The sequence below is a fragment of the Schistocerca serialis genome, chromosome 2 (genome assembly GCF_023864345.2).
Source record: "Schistocerca serialis cubense isolate TAMUIC-IGC-003099 chromosome 2, iqSchSeri2.2, whole genome shotgun sequence".
Taxonomy (NCBI): Eukaryota; Metazoa; Arthropoda; class Insecta; order Orthoptera; family Acrididae; genus Schistocerca; species Schistocerca serialis.
Genome location: NC_064639.1, coordinates 803,524,922 through 803,542,410, shown reverse-complemented (window position 1 = coordinate 803,542,410; position 17,489 = coordinate 803,524,922). Strand labels below are relative to the sequence as shown.

The 17,489-nt window shown below is 50.1% G+C and overlaps 12 non-coding genes across 12 annotated transcripts; 6 read left to right on the top strand and 6 right to left on the bottom strand.

Moving 5' to 3' along the window:
* Positions 1–119: 119 nt before the first annotated feature.
* On the top strand, positions 120–192 carry Trnav-cac (transfer RNA valine (anticodon CAC)). Its single transcript has one exon. It is a non-coding gene; the product is annotated as a tRNA-Val (tRNA).
* Positions 193–793: 601 nt separating this feature from the next.
* On the bottom strand, positions 794–865 carry Trnap-ugg (transfer RNA proline (anticodon UGG)). Its single transcript has one exon. It is a non-coding gene; the product is annotated as a tRNA-Pro (tRNA).
* A 1,955-nt stretch (positions 866–2,820) lies between these two features.
* Positions 2,821–2,893, top strand: Trnav-uac (transfer RNA valine (anticodon UAC)). Its single transcript has one exon. It is a non-coding gene; the product is annotated as a tRNA-Val (tRNA).
* A 601-nt stretch (positions 2,894–3,494) lies between these two features.
* Trnap-ugg (transfer RNA proline (anticodon UGG)) lies at positions 3,495–3,566 on the bottom strand. The gene has a single exon. It is a non-coding gene; the product is annotated as a tRNA-Pro (tRNA).
* A 1,955-nt stretch (positions 3,567–5,521) lies between these two features.
* Trnav-cac (transfer RNA valine (anticodon CAC)) lies at positions 5,522–5,594 on the top strand. The gene has a single exon. It is a non-coding gene; the product is annotated as a tRNA-Val (tRNA).
* A 601-nt stretch (positions 5,595–6,195) lies between these two features.
* Positions 6,196–6,267, bottom strand: Trnap-ugg (transfer RNA proline (anticodon UGG)). Its single transcript has one exon. It is a non-coding gene; the product is annotated as a tRNA-Pro (tRNA).
* A 1,956-nt stretch (positions 6,268–8,223) lies between these two features.
* Trnav-uac (transfer RNA valine (anticodon UAC)) lies at positions 8,224–8,296 on the top strand. Its single transcript has one exon. It is a non-coding gene; the product is annotated as a tRNA-Val (tRNA).
* Positions 8,297–8,897: 601 nt separating this feature from the next.
* On the bottom strand, positions 8,898–8,969 carry Trnap-ugg (transfer RNA proline (anticodon UGG)). Its single transcript has one exon. It is a non-coding gene; the product is annotated as a tRNA-Pro (tRNA).
* Positions 8,970–10,924: 1,955 nt separating this feature from the next.
* Positions 10,925–10,997, top strand: Trnav-cac (transfer RNA valine (anticodon CAC)). The gene has a single exon. It is a non-coding gene; the product is annotated as a tRNA-Val (tRNA).
* A 601-nt stretch (positions 10,998–11,598) lies between these two features.
* Trnap-ugg (transfer RNA proline (anticodon UGG)) lies at positions 11,599–11,670 on the bottom strand. The gene has a single exon. It is a non-coding gene; the product is annotated as a tRNA-Pro (tRNA).
* Positions 11,671–13,625: 1,955 nt separating this feature from the next.
* Trnav-cac (transfer RNA valine (anticodon CAC)) lies at positions 13,626–13,698 on the top strand. Its single transcript has one exon. It is a non-coding gene; the product is annotated as a tRNA-Val (tRNA).
* A 601-nt stretch (positions 13,699–14,299) lies between these two features.
* On the bottom strand, positions 14,300–14,371 carry Trnap-ugg (transfer RNA proline (anticodon UGG)). The gene has a single exon. It is a non-coding gene; the product is annotated as a tRNA-Pro (tRNA).
* Positions 14,372–17,489: the final 3,118 nt, after the last annotated feature.

Genomic DNA, 17,489 nt, shown 5'->3' with positions numbered 1-17,489 from the left:
ACGTCTTTTACTACAGGAACTTCACGAATCGGAGGGAGCTCGTAGCCGATGCCCTTGCTAACACAGAAGAGAAACTGTTGCTATTACGATTCTCCGGGTGGTACATAAAAAGAACCGTCGTTTCCGTGGTGTAGCGGTTATCACGTCTGCTTCACACGCAGAAGGTCCCCGGTTCGATCCCGGGCGGGAACACAACAATTTTAATCTATATTTCGGATTTCATTTCCGAGATGACCTCACGTCCGCGTATGCAGAGACAAGCAATGTTGTATGCTAGACGGATAGGGCGTCATTTTACTGTCAAATACTGTTGCTCTCTTATTGCACCGGTATTTGGTAACTGAGAACGCCCCTAGCTTCATTATGGCTGGCAAAATTTGTAATCCGGTTCTTCAGGGCTACTTCAAGTGCGCTTGCTACTGGCTTTCCTGAGCTCACCCTACTCGCCTTGTCACAGCTCTGTCAAAGTGTGATGCTAACTAATAATGAGAAACTCTTAGCCACGCTCAATCTTACACGCCACCCCTTGGTTGTTGCCGTCGCTAGTAAGATGAGGGTAGACTGTCGCACAATTAAGCTGAATCTCCACTCACGGTGCACATATCCCGCAAAGACAACCTTGTTTTCCGTTGCATGCAAAATTACCGTCTGCCTTTCTACCGAATTACACCTACGTACTTTACTGGTGCCGCATTCTTGTTATATCCACGTGCTATAACGGGCGTCAACTCTTCATTGAGGAGCTGCAACCGGGGCTGAGTTCCACCTACTCTTCAGCACGGTCAAAATGGCAGGGCTCGTCCGGGATTTGAACCCGGGACCTCCTGCACCCAAAGCAGGAATCATACCCCTAGACCAACGAGCCACCTGGCTGGAGCAGTCAAGTTAATCCCAAGTAGTGGGCCTCGCAGGGAACACAAACTTTCACGCGAATTCGCAAGATAAACGCTTTCTGCAGGCAGCACTCACCACTGATGAGAAGAATATTAAAGGCAACGAATAAAAAGCGAAATAACTTCATCGAGCACTGCTTATGAACAGCCGGTAGTGCCTCAGTTTCGGTATGTGGTTTCTCAGGGTAAAGAGAAGGCGAATGCACTAAACAAAAGAACATCGGGAAACCAAGCACCAACTCATAACGAAAAGATTGCACAATATACTGCAAGCAAAATTTCCAGAAGACGGATACTGAAGACGCCGCAGACAAAAGAATTATTCTATGCAGTAACGAGTATCTAGGAAGCGTGAATTGCATGTGCTGCTCCACCACACAACTTCTTTTGATACTGTTTTACTTATTCTAAATTTTCATTACCTGATCGTCTCTAAAATACTGTGCGGTTATCACCTGGTTTCCAACAGCGATAGTAGTAAGTAAATCGACTACAAAGTCTTTCAAAGTAGGTCAGACACAAAAAAAAAAAAAAAATCGGAGCTGCGTGTAGCTCATGTCATTCTGCTTTCAATCGTGAATCTCCGGCTGGGAGTAGTGGCGTACTTCTGTAATCCAAGCTTCTGGGAGGCCGTTGTGTGGGAGAGATCTGGAAACAACTACAGATTCGACCGTTCCACGAGCTCAGGAACGGCCGCGAGGCCGTCATCGAGCTCTGCAGATCGACAGATGATAGTGTGGAAATTTCGGCAAGCGGTGGCTAAGGGTTAAGAGAAGCCAAACGCACTAAACACAAGAAAGTCGGGAAACCGAAGCACACAACTCATAACGAAAAGATTGCGGAATGCAGTGCGAAAGCAAAACTTCGAGAAGACCAGCTCTGAAGCCATCGGCGAGCTAGGAATTATTCCGCACAAGAAGCGATCATATAGGAAGAGCGAGCCGAGGCTGTCGCTCGACCACACAATAAATTTTTGCTTAATCCCAATTTGCAGTACCGGTTCGACACTAGAATACTGCGCCTCGGTTCTTCCAAAAGCGATAGTAATAAGCACGTCGACTGCAGTGTCATTTGGCGTAGTGAGTCAGACATGGAGAGGATATGGGGCGGGTGGAATATGCAACGACAGGGGCATTGCAGGGCGGCCGCCGGCTCCTTGCGCTGTGGCGCACCGGTGGCGGCGGCGGCCTGGCTGGGCTGCTGGTGCCTCCATGTAGAGCTGCCGCCGAGCCCAGGCAAAGTGCCGCTAACGAAGCGATTGCCTTTGGTGACATCTTTTGCAATAACGACTGCGCGAATCGACGGTATCTCGTAAGGAAGGAAAGAGCAGCAGCTGCCGCCGAGCCCAGGCGCCGTGCCGAACACGCAGAAGGTCCCCGGCTCGATTGCGGGCGGAAACCCGTTTTCGTCGCACCCAGCAAGACACTTGCTACGATCTCTACTGTGACCATTTAAATCAACTTCAAACGTTCCATCAGCAGGGTGCACATGGCTCAAATGAAACATGAAACGGTTTCAGAACTGGTTGTCGGATTTTAGCGCTGACTTGGAGGCCTGGAAATGCGCGAAACAGCCGCCGCCATGCGATTTGTTACCACACCGTTGTACAAAACGCAAGGGCTCGTCCGGGATTTTTTTTACCCGGGACCTCCTGCACCCGAAGCAGGAATCATACCCCTAGACCAACGAGCCTATTCGTTCCGAAAACGCACTGCATGTGAATGACGCCACCTTTGATGGTCTCACCATGTAGGGCTGCAGCTCAGCCAGCGTTCTCCCTGTCTGTCGCGGTTGGATTGTTTCCATCGACGTCTTTTACTACAGGAACTTCACGAATCGGAGGGAGCTCGTAGCCGATGCCCTTGCTAACACAGAAGAGAAACTGTTGCTATTACGAGTCTCCGGGTGGTACATGAAAAGAACCGTCGTTTCCGTGGTGTAGCGGTTATCACGTCTGCTTTACACGCAGAAGGTCCCCGGTTCGATCCCGGGCGGGAACACAACAATTTTAATCTATATTTCGGATTTCATTTCCGAGATGACCTCACGTCCGCGTATGCAGAGACAAGCAATGTTGTATGCTAGACGGATAGGGCGTCATTTTACTGTCAAATACTGTTGCTCTCTTATTGCAGCGGATTTTGGTAACTGAGAACGCCCCTAGCTTCATCATGGCTGGCAAAATTTATAATCCGGTTCTTCAGGGCTACTTCAAGTGCGCTTGCTACTGGCTTTCCTGAGCTCACCCTACTCGCCTTGTCACAGCTCTGTCAAAGTGTGATGCTAACTAATAATGAGAAACTCTTAGCCACGCTCAATCTTACATGCCACCCCTTGGTTGTTGCCGTCGCTAGTAAGATGAGGGTAGACTGTCGCACAATTAAGCTGAATCTCCACTCACGGTGCACATATCCCGCAAAGACAACCTTGTTTTCCGTTGCATGCAAAATTACCGTCTGCCTTTCTACCGAATTACACCTACGTACTTTACTGGTGCCGCATTCTTGTTATATCCACGTGCTATAACGGGCGTCAACTCTTCATTGAGGAGCTGCAACCGGGGCTGAGTTCCACCTACTCTTCAGCACGGTCAAAATGGCAGGGCTCGCCCGGGATTTGAACCCGGGACCTCCTGCACCCAAAGCAGGAATCATACCCCTAGACCAACGAGCCACCTGGCTGGAGCAGTCAAGTTAATCCCAAGTAGTGGGCCTCGCAGGGAACACAAACTTTCACGCGAATTCGCAAGATAAACGCTTTCTGCAGGCAGCACTCACCACTGATGAGAAGAATATTAAAGGCAACGAATAAAAAGCGAAATAACTTCATCGAGCACTGCTTATGAACAGCCGGCAGTGCCTCAGTTTCGGTATGTGGTTTCTCAGGGTAAAGAGAAGGCGAATGCACTAAACAAAAGAACATCGGGAAACCAAGCACCAACTCATAACGAAAAGATTGCACAATATACTGCAAGCAAAATTTCCAGAAGACGGATACTGAAGACGCCGCAGACAAAAGAATTATTCTATGCAGTAACGAGTATCTAGGAAGCGTGAATTGCATGTGCTGCTCCACCACACAACTTCTTTTGATACTGTTTTACTTATTCTAAATTTTCATTACCTGATCGTCTCTAAAATACTGTGCGGTTATCACCTGGTTTCCAACAGCGATAGTAGTAAGTAAATCGACTACAAAGTCTTTCAAAGTAGGTCAGACACAAAAAAAAAAAAAAAATCGGAGCTGCGTGTAGCTCATGTCATTCTGCTTTCAATCGTGAATCTCCGGCTGGGAGTAGTGGCGTACTTCTGTAATCCAAGCTTCTGGGAGGCCGTTGTGTGGGAGAGATCTGGAAACAACTACAGATTCGACCGTTCCACGAGCTCAGGAACGGCCGCGAGGCCGTCATCGAGCTCTGCAGATCGACAGATGATAGTGTGGAAATTTCGGCAAGCGGTGGCTAAGGGTTAAGAGAAGCCAAACGCACTAAACACAAGAAAGTCGGGAAACCGAAGCACACAACTCATAACGAAAAGATTGCGGAATGCAGTGCGAAAGCAAAACTTCGAGAAGACCAGCTCTGAAGCCATCGGCGAGCTAGGAATTATTCCGCACAAGAAGCGATCATATAGGAAGAGCGAGCCGAGGCTGTCGCTCGACCACACAATAAATTTTTGCTTAATCCCAATTTGCAGTACCGGTTCGACACTAGAATACTGCGCCTCGGTTCTTCCAAAAGCGATAGTAATAAGCACGTCGACTGCAGTGTCATTTGGCGTAGTGAGTCAGACATGGAGAGGATATGGGGCGGGTGGAATATGCAACGACAGGGGCATTGCAGGGCGGCCGCCGGCTCCTTGCGCTGTGGCGCACCGGTGGCGGCGGCGGCCTGGCTGGGCTGCTGGTGCCTCCATGTAGAGCTGCCGCCGAGCCCAGGCAAAGTGCCGCTAACGAAGCGATTGCCTTTGGTGACATCTTTTGCAATAACGACTGCGCGAATCGACGGTATCTCGTAAGGAGGGAAAGAGCAGCAGCTGCCGCCGAGCCCAGGCGCCGTGCCGAACACGCAGAAGGTCCCCGGCTCGATTGCGGGCGGAAACCTGTTTTCGTCGCACCCAGCAAGACACTTGCTACGATCTCTACTGTGACCATTTAAATCAACTTCAAACGTTCCATCAGCAGGGTGCACATGGCTCAAATGAAACATGAAACGGTTTCAGAACTGGTTGTCGGATTTTAGCGCTGACTTGGAGGCCTGGAAATGCGCGAAACAGCCGCCGCCATGCGATTTGTTACCACACCGTTGTACAAAACGCAAGGGCTCGTCCGGGATTTTTTTTACCCGGGACCTCCTGCACCCGAAGCAGGAATCATACCCCTAGGCCAACGAGCCTATTCGTTCCGAAAACGCACTGCATGTGAATGACGCCACCTTTGATGGTCTCACCATGTAGGGCTGCAGCTCAGCCAGCGTTCTCCCTGTCTGTCGCGGTTGGATTGTTTCCATCGACGTCTTTTACTACAGGAACTTCACGAATCGGAGGGAGCTCGTAGCCGATGCCCTTGCTAACACAGAAGAGAAACTGTTGCTATTACGATTCTCCGGGTGGTACATGAAAAGAACCGTCGTTTCCGTGGTGTAGCGGTTATCACGTCTGCTTCACACGCAGAAGGTCCCCGGTTCGATCCCGGGCGGGAACACAACAATTTTAATCTATATTTCGGATTTCATTTCCGAGATGACCTCACGTCCGCGTATGCAGAGACAAGCAATGTTGTATGCTAGACGGATAGGGCGTCATTTTACTGTCAAATACTGTTGCTCTCTTATTGCACCGGTATTTGGTAACTGAGAACGCCCCTAGCTTCATTATGGCTGGCAAAATTTGTAATCCGGTTCTTCAGGGCTACTTCAAGTGCGCTTGCTACTGGCTTTCCTGAGCTCACCCTACTCGCCTTGTCACAGCTCTGTCAAAGTGTGATGCTAACTAATAATGAGAAACTCTTAGCCACGCTCAATCTTACACGCCACCCCTTGGTTGTTGCCGTCGCTAGTAAGATGAGGGTAGACTGTCGCACAATTAAGCTGAATCTCCACTCACGGTGCACATATCCCGCAAAGACAACCTTGTTTTCCGTTGCATGCAAAATTACCGTCTGCCTTTCTACCGAATTACACCTACGTACTTTACTGGTGCCGCATTCTTGTTATATCCACGTGCTATAACGGGCGTCAACTCTTCATTGAGGAGCTGCAACCGGGGCTGAGTTCCACCTACTCTTCAGCACGGTCAAAATGGCAGGGCTCGTCCGGGATTTGAACCCGGGACCTCCTGCACCCAAAGCAGGAATCATACCCCTAGACCAACGAGCCACCTGGCTGGAGCAGTCAAGTTAATCCCAAGTAGTGGGCCTCGCAGGGAACACAAACTTTCACGCGAATTCGCAAGATAAACGCTTTCTGCAGGCAGCACTCACCACTGATGAGAAGAATATTAAAGGCAACGAATAAAAAGCGAAATAACTTCATCGAGCACTGCTTATGAACAGCCGGTAGTGCCTCAGTTTCGGTATGTGGTTTCTCAGGGTAAAGAGAAGGCGAATGCACTAAACAAAAGAACATCGGGAAACCAAGCACCAACTCATAACGAAAAGATTGCACAATATACTGCAAGCAAAATTTCCAGAAGACGGATACTGAAGACGCCGCAGACAAAAGAATTATTCTATGCAGTAACGAGTATCTAGGAAGCGTGAATTGCATGTGCTGCTCCACCACACAACTTCTTTTGATACTGTTTTACTTATTCTAAATTTTCATTACCTGATCGTCTCTAAAATACTGTGCGGTTATCACCTGGTTTCCAACAGCGATAGTAGTAAGTAAATCGACTACAAAGTCTTTCAAAGTAGGTCAGACACAAAAAAAAAAAAAAAAATCGGAGCTGCGTGTAGCTCATGTCATTCTGCTTTCAATCGTGAATCTCCGGCTGGGAGTAGTGGCGTACTTCTGTAATCCAAGCTTCTGGGAGGCCGTTGTGTGGGAGAGATCTGGAAACAACTACAGATTCGACCGTTCCACGAGCTCAGGAACGGCCGCGAGGCCGTCATCGAGCTCTGCAGATCGACAGATGATAGTGTGGAAATTTCGGCAAGCGGTGGCTAAGGGTTAAGAGAAGCCAAACGCACTAAACACAAGAAAGTCGGGAAACCGAAGCACACAACTCATAACGAAAAGATTGCGGAATGCAGTGCGAAAGCAAAACTTCGAGAAGACCAGCTCTGAAGCCATCGGCGAGCTAGGAATTATTCCGCACAAGAAGCGATCATATAGGAAGAGCGAGCCGAGGCTGTCGCTCGACCACACAATAAATTTTTGCTTAATCCCAATTTGCAGTACCGGTTCGACACTAGAATACTGCGCCTCGGTTCTTCCAAAAGCGATAGTAATAAGCACGTCGACTGCAGTGTCATTTGGCGTAGTGAGTCAGACATGGAGAGGATATGGGGCGGGTGGAATATGCAACGACAGGGGCATTGCAGGGCGGCCGCCGGCTCCTTGCGCTGTGGCGCACCGGTGGCGGCGGCGGCCTGGCTGGGCTGCTGGTGCCTCCATGTAGAGCTGCCGCCGAGCCCAGGCAAAGTGCCGCTAACGAAGCGATTGCCTTTGGTGACATCTTTTGCAATAACGACTGCGCGAATCGACGGTATCTCGTAAGGAAGGAAAGAGCAGCAGCTGCCGCCGAGCCCAGGCGCCGTGCCGAACACGCAGAAGGTCCCCGGCTCGATTGCGGGCGGAAACCCGTTTTCGTCGCACCCAGCAAGACACTTGCTACGATCTCTACTGTGACCATTTAAATCAACTTCAAACGTTCCATCAGCAGGGTGCACATGGCTCAAATGAAACATGAAACGGTTTCAGAACTGGTTGTCGGATTTTAGCGCTGACTTGGAGGCCTGGAAATGCGCGAAACAGCCGCCGCCATGCGATTTGTTACCACACCGTTGTACAAAACGCAAGGGCTCGTCCGGGATTTTTTTTACCCGGGACCTCCTGCACCCGAAGCAGGAATCATACCCCTAGACCAACGAGCCTATTCGTTCCGAAAACGCACTGCATGTGAATGACGCCACCTTTGATGGTCTCACCATGTAGGGCTGCAGCTCAGCCAGCGTTCTCCCTGTCTGTCGCGGTTGGATTGTTTCCATCGACGTCTTTTACTACAGGAACTTCACGAATCGGAGGGAGCTCGTAGCCGATGCCCTTGCTAACACAGAAGAGAAACTGTTGCTATTACGAGTCTCCGGGTGGTACATGAAAAGAACCGTCGTTTCCGTGGTGTAGCGGTTATCACGTCTGCTTTACACGCAGAAGGTCCCCGGTTCGATCCCGGGCGGGAACACAACAATTTTAATCTATATTTCGGATTTCATTTCCGAGATGACCTCACGTCCGCGTATGCAGAGACAAGCAATGTTGTATGCTAGACGGATAGGGCGTCATTTTACTGTCAAATACTGTTGCTCTCTTATTGCAGCGGATTTTGGTAACTGAGAACGCCCCTAGCTTCATCATGGCTGGCAAAATTTATAATCCGGTTCTTCAGGGCTACTTCAAGTGCGCTTGCTACTGGCTTTCCTGAGCTCACCCTACTCGCCTTGTCACAGCTCTGTCAAAGTGTGATGCTAACTAATAATGAGAAACTCTTAGCCACGCTCAATCTTACATGCCACCCCTTGGTTGTTGCCGTCGCTAGTAAGATGAGGGTAGACTGTCGCACAATTAAGCTGAATCTCCACTCACGGTGCACATATCCCGCAAAGACAACCTTGTTTTCCGTTGCATGCAAAATTACCGTCTGCCTTTCTACCGAATTACACCTACGTACTTTACTGGTGCCGCATTCTTGTTATATCCACGTGCTATAACGGGCGTCAACTCTTCATTGAGGAGCTGCAACCGGGGCTGAGTTCCACCTACTCTTCAGCACGGTCAAAATGGCAGGGCTCGCCCGGGATTTGAACCCGGGACCTCCTGCACCCAAAGCAGGAATCATACCCCTAGACCAACGAGCCACCTGGCTGGAGCAGTCAAGTTAATCCCAAGTAGTGGGCCTCGCAGGGAACACAAACTTTCACGCGAATTCGCAAGATAAACGCTTTCTGCAGGCAGCACTCACCACTGATGAGAAGAATATTAAAGGCAACGAATAAAAAGCGAAATAACTTCATCGAGCACTGCTTATGAACAGCCGGCAGTGCCTCAGTTTCGGTATGTGGTTTCTCAGGGTAAAGAGAAGGCGAATGCACTAAACAAAAGAACATCGGGAAACCAAGCACCAACTCATAACGAAAAGATTGCACAATATACTGCAAGCAAAATTTCCAGAAGACGGATACTGAAGACGCCGCAGACAAAAGAATTATTCTATGCAGTAACGAGTATCTAGGAAGCGTGAATTGCATGTGCTGCTCCACCACACAACTTCTTTTGATACTGTTTTACTTATTCTAAATTTTCATTACCTGATCGTCTCTAAAATACTGTGCGGTTATCACCTGGTTTCCAACAGCGATAGTAGTAAGTAAATCGACTACAAAGTCTTTCAAAGTAGGTCAGACACAAAAAAAAAAAAAAAATCGGAGCTGCGTGTAGCTCATGTCATTCTGCTTTCAATCGTGAATCTCCGGCTGGGAGTAGTGGCGTACTTCTGTAATCCAAGCTTCTGGGAGGCCGTTGTGTGGGAGAGATCTGGAAACAACTACAGATTCGACCGTTCCACGAGCTCAGGAACGGCCGCGAGGCCGTCATCGAGCTCTGCAGATCGACAGATGATAGTGTGGAAATTTCGGCAAGCGGTGGCTAAGGGTTAAGAGAAGCCAAACGCACTAAACACAAGAAAGTCGGGAAACCGAAGCACACAACTCATAACGAAAAGATTGCGGAATGCAGTGCGAAAGCAAAACTTCGAGAAGACCAGCTCTGAAGCCATCGGCGAGCTAGGAATTATTCCGCACAAGAAGCGATCATATAGGAAGAGCGAGCCGAGGCTGTCGCTCGACCACACAATAAATTTTTGCTTAATCCCAATTTGCAGTACCGGTTCGACACTAGAATACTGCGCCTCGGTTCTTCCAAAAGCGATAGTAATAAGCACGTCGACTGCAGTGTCATTTGGCGTAGTGAGTCAGACATGGAGAGGATATGGGGCGGGTGGAATATGCAACGACAGGGGCATTGCAGGGCGGCCGCCGGCTCCTTGCGCTGTGGCGCACCGGTGGCGGCGGCGGCCTGGCTGGGCTGCTGGTGCCTCCATGTAGAGCTGCCGCCGAGCCCAGGCAAAGTGCCGCTAACGAAGCGATTGCCTTTGGTGACATCTTTTGCAATAACGACTGCGCGAATCGACGGTATCTCGTAAGGAGGGAAAGAGCAGCAGCTGCCGCCGAGCCCAGGCGCCGTGCCGAACACGCAGAAGGTCCCCGGCTCGATTGCGGGCGGAAACCTGTTTTCGTCGCACCCAGCAAGACACTTGCTACGATCTCTACTGTGACCATTTAAATCAACTTCAAACGTTCCATCAGCAGGGTGCACATGGCTCAAATGAAACATGAAACGGTTTCAGAACTGGTTGTCGGATTTTAGCGCTGACTTGGAGGCCTGGAAATGCGCGAAACAGCCGCCGCCATGCGATTTGTTACCACACCGTTGTACAAAACGCAAGGGCTCGTCCGGGATTTTTTTTACCCGGGACCTCCTGCACCCGAAGCAGGAATCATACCCCTAGGCCAACGAGCCTATTCGTTCCGAAAACGCACTGCATGTGAATGACGCCACCTTTGATGGTCTCACCATGTAGGGCTGCAGCTCAGCCAGCGTTCTCCCTGTCTGTCGCGGTTGGATTGTTTCCATCGACGTCTTTTACTACAGGAACTTCACGAATCGGAGGGAGCTCGTAGCCGATGCCCTTGCTAACACAGAAGAGAAACTGTTGCTATTACGATTCTCCGGGTGGTACATGAAAAGAACCGTCGTTTCCGTGGTGTAGCGGTTATCACGTCTGCTTCACACGCAGAAGGTCCCCGGTTCGATCCCGGGCGGGAACACAACAATTTTAATCTATATTTCGGATTTCATTTCCGAGATGACCTCACGTCCGCGTATGCAGAGACAAGCAATGTTGTATGCTAGACGGATAGGGCGTCATTTTACTGTCAAATACTGTTGCTCTCTTATTGCACCGGTATTTGGTAACTGAGAACGCCCCTAGCTTCATTATGGCTGGCAAAATTTGTAATCCGGTTCTTCAGGGCTACTTCAAGTGCGCTTGCTACTGGCTTTCCTGAGCTCACCCTACTCGCCTTGTCACAGCTCTGTCAAAGTGTGATGCTAACTAATAATGAGAAACTCTTAGCCACGCTCAATCTTACACGCCACCCCTTGGTTGTTGCCGTCGCTAGTAAGATGAGGGTAGACTGTCGCACAATTAAGCTGAATCTCCACTCACGGTGCACATATCCCGCAAAGACAACCTTGTTTTCCGTTGCATGCAAAATTACCGTCTGCCTTTCTACCGAATTACACCTACGTACTTTACTGGTGCCGCATTCTTGTTATATCCACGTGCTATAACGGGCGTCAACTCTTCATTGAGGAGCTGCAACCGGGGCTGAGTTCCACCTACTCTTCAGCACGGTCAAAATGGCAGGGCTCGTCCGGGATTTGAACCCGGGACCTCCTGCACCCAAAGCAGGAATCATACCCCTAGACCAACGAGCCACCTGGCTGGAGCAGTCAAGTTAATCCCAAGTAGTGGGCCTCGCAGGGAACACAAACTTTCACGCGAATTCGCAAGATAAACGCTTTCTGCAGGCAGCACTCACCACTGATGAGAAGAATATTAAAGGCAACGAATAAAAAGCGAAATAACTTCATCGAGCACTGCTTATGAACAGCCGGTAGTGCCTCAGTTTCGGTATGTGGTTTCTCAGGGTAAAGAGAAGGCGAATGCACTAAACAAAAGAACATCGGGAAACCAAGCACCAACTCATAACGAAAAGATTGCACAATATACTGCAAGCAAAATTTCCAGAAGACGGATACTGAAGACGCCGCAGACAAAAGAATTATTCTATGCAGTAACGAGTATCTAGGAAGCGTGAATTGCATGTGCTGCTCCACCACACAACTTCTTTTGATACTGTTTTACTTATTCTAAATTTTCATTACCTGATCGTCTCTAAAATACTGTGCGGTTATCACCTGGTTTCCAACAGCGATAGTAGTAAGTAAATCGACTACAAAGTCTTTCAAAGTAGGTCAGACACAAAAAAAAAAAAAAAATCGGAGCTGCGTGTAGCTCATGTCATTCTGCTTTCAATCGTGAATCTCCGGCTTTGAGTAGTGGCGTACTTCTGTAATCCAAGCTTCTGGGAGGCCGTTGTGTGGGAGAGATCTGGAAACAACTACAGATTCGACCGTTCCACGAGCTCAGGAACGGCCGCGAGGCCGTCATCGAGCTCTGCAGATCGACAGATGATAGTGTGGAAATTTCGGCAAGCGGTGGCTAAGGGTTAAGAGAAGCCAAACGCACTAAACACAAGAAAGTCGGGAAACCGAAGCACACAACTCATAACGAAAAGATTGCGGAATGCAGTGCGAAAGCAAAACTTCGAGAAGACCAGCTCTGAAGCCATCGGCGAGCTAGGAATTATTCCGCACAAGAAGCGATCATATAGGAAGAGCGAGCCGAGGCTGTCGCTCGACCACACAATAAATTTTTGCTTAATCCCAATTTGCAGTACCGGTTCGACACTAGAATACTGCGCCTCGGTTCTTCCAAAAGCGATAGTAATAAGCACGTCGACTGCAGTGTCATTTGGCGTAGTGAGTCAGACATGGAGAGGATATGGGGCGGGTGGAATATGCAACGACAGGGGCATTGCAGGGCGGCCGCCGGCTCCTTGCGCTGTGGCGCACCGGTGGCGGCGGCGGCCTGGCTGGGCTGCTGGTGCCTCCATGTAGAGCTGCCGCCGAGCCCAGGCAAAGTGCCGCTAACGAAGCGATTGCCTTTGGTGACATCTTTTGCAATAACGACTGCGCGAATCGACGGTATCTCGTAAGGAAGGAAAGAGCAGCAGCTGCCGCCGAGCCCAGGCGCCGTGCCGAACACGCAGAAGGTCCCCGGCTCGATTGCGGGCGGAAACCCGTTTTCGTCGCACCCAGCAAGACACTTGCTACGATCTCTACTGTGACCATTTAAATCAACTTCAAACGTTCCATCAGCAGGGTGCACATGGCTCAAATGAAACATGAAACGGTTTCAGAACTGGTTGTCGGATTTTAGCGCTGACTTGGAGGCCTGGAAATGCGCGAAACAGCCGCCGCCATGCGATTTGTTACCACACCGTTGTACAAAACGCAAGGGCTCGTCCGGGATTTTTTTTACCCGGGACCTCCTGCACCCGAAGCAGGAATCATACCCCTAGGCCAACGAGCCTATTCGTTCCGAAAACGCACTGCATGTGAATGACGCCACCTTTGATGGTCTCACCATGTAGGGCTGCAGCTCAGCCAGCGTTCTCCCTGTCTGTCGCGGTTGGATTGTTTCCATCGACGTCTTTTACTACAGGAACTTCACGAATCGGAGGGAGCTCGTAGCCGATGCCCTTGCTAACACAGAAGAGAAACTGTTGCTATTACGATTCTCCGGGTGGTACATGAAAAGAACCGTCGTTTCCGTGGTGTAGCGGTTATCACGTCTGCTTCACACGCAGAAGGTCCCCGGTTCGATCCCGGGCGGGAACACAACAATTTTAATCTATATTTCGGATTTCATTTCCGAGATGACCTCACGTCCGCGTATGCAGAGACAAGCAATGTTGTATGCTAGACGGATAGGGCGTCATTTTACTGTCAAATACTGTTGCTCTCTTATTGCACCGGTATTTGGTAACTGAGAACGCCCCTAGCTTCATTATGGCTGGCAAAATTTATAATCCGGTTCTTCAGGGCTACTTCAAGTGCGCTTGCTACTGGCTTTCCTGAGCTCACCCTACTCGCCTTGTCACAGCTCTGTCAAAGTGTGATGCTAACTAATAATGAGAAACTCTTAGCCACGCTCAATCTTACATGCCACCCCTTGGTTGTTGCCGTCGCTAGTAAGATGAGGGTAGACTGTCGCACAATTAAGCTGAATCTCCACTCACGGTGCACATATCCCGCAAAGACAACCTTGTTTTCCGTTGCATGCAAAATTACCGTCTGCCTTTCTACCGAATTACACCTACGTACTTTACTGGTGCCGCATTCTTGTTATATCCACGTGCTATAACGGGCGTCAACTCTTCATTGAGGAGCTGCAACCGGGGCTGAGTTCCACCTACTCTTCAGCACGGTCAAAATGGCAGGGCTCGTCCGGGATTTGAACCCGGGACCTCCTGCACCCAAAGCAGGAATCATACCCCTAGACCAACGAGCCACCTGGCTGGAGCAGTCAAGTTAATCCCAAGTAGTGGGCCTCGCAGGGAACACAAACTTTCACGCGAATTCGCAAGATAAACGCTTTCTGCAGGCAGCACTCACCACTGATGAGAAGAATATTAAAGGCAACGAATAAAAAGCGAAATAACTTCATCGAGCACTGCTTATGAACAGCCGGCAGTGCCTCAGTTTCGGTATGTGGTTTCTCAGGGTAAAGAGAAGGCGAATGCACTAAACAAAAGAACATCGGGAAACCAAGCACCAACTCATAACGAAAAGATTGCACAATATACTGCAAGCAAAATTTCCAGAAGACGGATACTGAAGACGCCGCAGACAAAAGAATTATTCTATGCAGTAACGAGTATCTAGGAAGCGTGAATTGCATGTGCTGCTCCACCACACAACTTCTTTTGATACTGTTTTACTCATTCTAAATTTTCATTACCTGATCGTCTCTAAAATACTGTGCGGCTATCACCTGGTTTCCAACAGCGATAGTAGTAAGTAAATCGACTACAAAGTCTTTCAAAGTAGGTCAGACACAAAAAAAAAAAAAAAATCGGAGCTGCGTGTAGCTCATGTCATTCTGCTTTCAATCGTGAATCTCCGGCTGGGAGTAGTGGCGTACTTCTGTAATCCAAGCTTCTGGGAGGCCGTTGTGTGGGAGAGATCTGGAAACAACTACAGATTCGACCGTTCCACGAGCTCAGGAACGGCCGCGAGGCCGTCATCGAGCTCTGCAGATCGACAGATGATAGTGTGGAAATTTCGGCAAGCGGTGGCTAAGGGTTAAGAGAAGCCAAACGCACTAAACACAAGAAAGTCGGGAAACCGAAGCACACAACTCATAACGAAAAGATTGCGGAATGCAGTGCGAAAGCAAAACTTCGAGAAGACCAACTCTGAAGCCATCGGCGAGCTAGGAATTATTCCGCACAAGAAGCGATCATATAGGAAGAGCGAGCCGAGGCTGTCGCTCGACCACACAATAAATTTTTGCTTAATCCCAATTTGCAGTACCGGTTCGACACTAGAATACTGCGCCTCGGTTCTTCCAAAAGCGATAGTAATAAGCACGTCGACTGCAGTGTCATTTGGCGTAGTGAGTCAGACATGGAGAGGATATGGGGCGGGTGGAATATGCAACGACAGGGGCATTGCAGGGCGGCCGCCGGCTCCTTGCGCTGTGGCGCACCGGTGGCGGCGGCGGCCTGGCTGGGCTGCTGGTGCCTCCATGTAGAGCTGCCGCCGAGCCCAGGCACCGTGCCGCTAACGAGGCGATTGCCTTTGGTGACATCTTTTGCAATAACGACTGCGCGAATCGAAGGTATCTCGTAAGGAAGGAAAGAGCAGCAGCTGCCGCCGAGCCCAGGCGCCGTGCCGAACACGCAGAAGGTCCCCGGCTCGATTGCGGGCGGAAACCCGTTTTCGTCGCACCCAGCAAGACACTTGCTACGATCTCTACTGTGACCATTTAAATCAACTTCAAACGTTCCATCAGCAGGGTGCACATGGCTCAAATGAAACATGAAACGGTTTCAGAACTGGTTGTCGGATTTTAGCGCTGACTTGGAGGCCTGGAAATGCGCGAAACAGCCGCCGCCATGCGATTTGTTACCACACCGTTGTACAAAACGCAAGGGCTCGTCCGGGATTTTTTTTACCCGGGACCTCCTGCACCCGAAGCAGGAATCATACCCCTAGGCCAACGAGCCTATTCGTTCCGAAAACGCACTGCATGTGAATGACGCCACCTTTGATGGTCTCACCATGTAGGGCTGCAGCTCAGCCAGCGTTCTCCCTGTCTGTCGCGGTTGGATTGTTTCCATCGACGTCTTTTACTACAGGAACTTCACGAATCGGAGGGAGCTCGTAGCCGATGCCCTTGCTAACACAGAAGAGAAACTGTTGCTATTACGATTCTCCGGGTGGTACATGAAAAGAACCGTCGTTTCCGTGGTGTAGCGGTTATCACGTCTGCTTCACACGCAGAAGGTCCCCGGACTTGGCTGGCTGCCCGCCTGTGAACACGTGTGCCGCTCGCTACTGTGCGTCGCAGGTAGCAGAGGATTTTCCCGGCCGTCCCGCCGTCGCCGGCCGGCCACGAGACCGTCCCCGCACCGCGCCCGCTGCCCGCTGCCCGAGGTGGACAGCGTGCCGCCGCCGTCGCTGCTTTGGCGAGTATAAGTTCTTTATTTTATTGACCGGTTATTTTTGGAAAACATGGCATCAACGACAAACAGGAGGGACACTATTCAGTGTACTTTCGATAAGAATGGTGAAAGACCGAACGCGTTTGAAATTCACAATTGGATCATTGACGATGTGAAAGTACCAGTAGAGGAAATCGAGGGACTACAATTGGACTTTATTTTGAACACACTGTTTGTAAAAATCGGAAACGCCGCGGAAATTGATAGAGTAGTAAATCTAAACAGGGGCATCTGGAAGTTCAAACATAGGGACGGAACCACAAGTGACGTCACGATCCAGCATTCTGGTTACGGAATCAGGAATATAAAAATATACAATCTGCCTTTCGAAGTCCCTGACGAAGAAATTGTAAAAACCTGCAGACTATACGGAAACGTTTTCGGGATATCGAGAGACAAGTGGTCGAGTGCATACCGCATTCAGGTAGACTCGGGTGTGCGCACCGTAAAAATGGACCTAAGGAAACATATTCCGTCATTCATCAACGTATGCGGGCACAGAGGCTTCGTCTCGTACACAGGCCAACCTCAGACGTGCTCCATTTGTCATGCCACGGATCACATGAGGAACGACTGCCCACGAAAACGGCCGGTACAGATTCCTAGAGAGAATACGTACGCAGGCGCGATGATGAATCTCAACGCTGATTTTCCGTCGCTGAGAATAGCGGACGCTGCCCCGCAGCCACAGGGAGAGGACAGTAACGACAACGAGCCTGCCGCCGCGGGCCCCGCCGCCGCTACAGCCGAGCAGGACACAATGGAGGAGGAGGAGGAGGCCACAGAACCCGCGCCCCAGCCCGCTGCCCCGGCTACCCCCGGCCCCGAGCCGGCCGCCGGGCCAGCACCCGGAAGCGCCGACAAAAGGAAGATTAGCGACGGCAGCTCGGACGAGGCCGA